This window comes from Chiloscyllium plagiosum, chromosome 37, assembly GCF_004010195.1.
Source record: "Chiloscyllium plagiosum isolate BGI_BamShark_2017 chromosome 37, ASM401019v2, whole genome shotgun sequence".
NCBI lineage: Eukaryota > Metazoa > Chordata > Chondrichthyes > Orectolobiformes > Hemiscylliidae > Chiloscyllium > Chiloscyllium plagiosum.
Window position 1 is genome coordinate 14,013,251 of NC_057746.1, and position 3,271 is coordinate 14,016,521.

Sequence of the window (3,271 nt, forward strand, 5' to 3'; positions counted from 1 at the left end):
ATCCTTGGAAGAGGCTTTGCAGTACGGTTATCATCAACTGGGAGAAAGTGAGGACAACACATACTGGAGATTACAGTCGATAAGTGTGGTACTAGAAAAGCATAGCTGGTCAGGCAGCTGCCCCTCAGATGCTCTTAGATTAGGTTCCCTATAGTGTGGAAACAGGCCCTTCGGCCCAAACAGTCCACAGTGACCCTCCAAAGAGAAAACCACCCAGACCCATTTCCCTCTGAATAATGCACCTCGTACTATGGGCAATTTAGCTTGGCCAATTTACCTGACCTGCACATCTTTGGACTGTGGGAGGAAACCGAAGCACCCGGAGGAAACCCACGCAGACACAGGGAGAATGTGCAAACTCCACACAGGCAGTCACCCGAGGCTGGAATTGAACCTGGGACCCTCGTGCTGTGAGGCAGGAGTGCTACCGTGCCGCTCCTAAACAGCACCACACTGATTGCCATGGTGGAGTTGGCAATCCTCTTCGAGCCGTGTGTGTGTGTGCACGCGTGTGCATGTTTGTATTATTTGGAATACGTCACAGGTTGGAGATATAGTAAACGTTCCAGTCCATAACTCATTACAGATGCACAGTAGTGAGATCCCTGTTTATCAGTTGTGCTTTATATATTTCTGAAAGGCAGGAAATGGCCCGACTCCAACAGGACACAGCCGTGATCAAACATCACCCAAGACTACGTGAAGGTAAGAAATAAGCATCTGATTGTAGCAGGACATTTGGATAAATTTATCAATACCAAAGCTTTAAATCAAAGTCTAGAGCATATTTAGCAGTAGATGACAACATTTTACACGCATTTTGTGATTATACCTTTCTGCTAATTCCCTTGGTCCAGATTTGTAATATGGGTATAATCAGGTCATGTGCGGTGGTCTTGTCGAGTTGGCATTGAGTGGTCTGTGGTTGCTCTATTCAATGGTGTCAACCAAGTACTAGTTTATACCTGGATTGATCAATATAAATATTTTACTTGTCATAATTCAGGTCGGGTTTTGAACATATTACCCGAGCCCCTGACACTGAAACCAGTGTTAGGGGCTTCTGTGTAAGGCCACGAGTAATACAAAATCACCGACAGGAAGGCTAAACTTTGGAGAAGGTGAGGACTGCAGATGCTGGAGATCAGAGCTGAAAAAATGTGTTGCTGGAAAAGCGCAGCAGGTCAGGCAGCATCAAAGGAGCAGGAGAATCGGAGACGTTTCGGGCATAAGCCCTCCTTCAGGAATTATTGGAGATTATTGCACACAATGTTTTTATGTCTTGCTTCTTAAGGTTCCAAACACGGATCCGCCACCTTTGCCCAGATTCTTCTGTTCTGGATATCAGAAGTTCCAAGCATATTTGTTCAAAGATCCCTAACACACTGTAACCACTGCCACCCCCCGACTACCGCAATCCTGCCCCGAACCCACAATCTAGCTGAGCTCGTCACCTCCTACAATGCCATCGTCTTGTGCAAAACATTGGTTAATTGTAAACCAGATGGTCAGTAAAATTGTTTCCAGCTCCATATGTTAGTTCCATATTTCTTTGATTATATTCTAATTGGTGTTTGTACATCTCGGCTATACTTTTTAAAGATTGAAAGTAAAGCAACACGATTATTTGTCTAACACGTTTGGTCCCAGTTTAATTTTGACATTCTCATTTTATTATTTCTTTTTATTTCATTGTTGCTTGCATAAAGATTGTCGGTGTTATTGGTATGTTTTTATTTATAAGATGAATTTAGTTCTATGTACGCTTCTATTCTCCAATAATTACAAGGCAATGAAGTTAAATATGCTTGCCATAAGGATGTCGATTGACGCTTTTGATTTTACATCGGTTCAGTTTTTTTTTCTCTATTACGATAATCACCTGTTGCAAAACTCTAAATGTATAAAGTATTTTCAAAAACACAACACAATCGTTGGCATATTTTCCCCCAGAGAGAATGTTTACATAGTGAATTCAAAATCAACGCTGATTGAACTGATGTCTGATATTGTTGTATTTACACACCTAATTATAATGATTCCACAGTCAACATATTTTGCGTAAACATTGACCAGCAACTGAACTGTGTTATGGACTGGCCAGAACACTCAAAACATTCTTAAGCAGGCAGCCCAAACCATAACTTTGCAATTTGTTTTGGTTAGAGCACAGTGGAAATTACCCGGAATTAGTCAGCTAGGTTGACTACCAGGTTTTAAAACGGACAAAAATGTTTTAAAGACGTTGTAGGCATTTAGAACTATTGTCCACAGAGCTTAAGAATGTTAAATTAATTGTCAATTCTACAAATGCATTCAGCTAGTGTTAGCAAATTGACAGGAATTTCCTTAATTAAAATCCTTTAATAAGTTAACTTAGTAAAGCCACATAGCCTTTTGAACAAAGACATTATTAAAGAAGGGAGATGTTTAATCATGTTCTTCAGTTCATCTCTGATTTTTTTTCTGGGAAACTCCATAAATAAAGGTGTTTGTGCAACAACTCAAAGTCCTGAGAATGTATCCAGATTGTTCAAGAATAGTAAACGGGTCATTGTAATTTTCTTTATAAAATTGAGTGTCTGTAAATTGGACGCATATGTATGATACTAATGTTACCATCCATAAAAGTATAAAACTACCAGAAATAGCCAGCAATAAGATAATTGATTTTCTTCTGCTCTGCATCTCAGGATCATTGTTATTCTGACCATTGTTATTTCTTCACAGTCCACTTCTCACACTGCTTGCTTGTAAAATGTGCCGAATGGTCATTGCATTAAGCAATAAGATCAAAAGAAATGGAAGAAATGGAGTTAAAATGGTTTCCAACCAAAGAAATGCGACCCATATGGGTAGGCGATAAAAACGTGATGATATCGAACAGGACCATGGTACATTATCAATTATTTTCCGAGGTTCATATACAAAGTCGATTGGAATGCTTTCTAAAATGCTCAAGGAACAAACCAATGCGATTACCACAGCTGCAGTTTTAGCAGTACAGTATTTCGTTTGTAGCTTCTGACAACAAATGGCCACAAACGGGTCAAAAGTGAAAATGACAGTCAACCAGACAGAGCAATCAATGGAGATAAAAAGTAGGGCCAAGTTAAGACAGCAAATTGGAGTGTAGTTCAGAAACGAATATGTAAAATAGGCATCTTTAATCTCAAAAAAAGGACATCAAATATCAGCACAGATCGATCCCCTGCTGCCATTGCTACCAGGTATCGCTTGATGCATTTGGACAGCTCACAATGGCCACCAG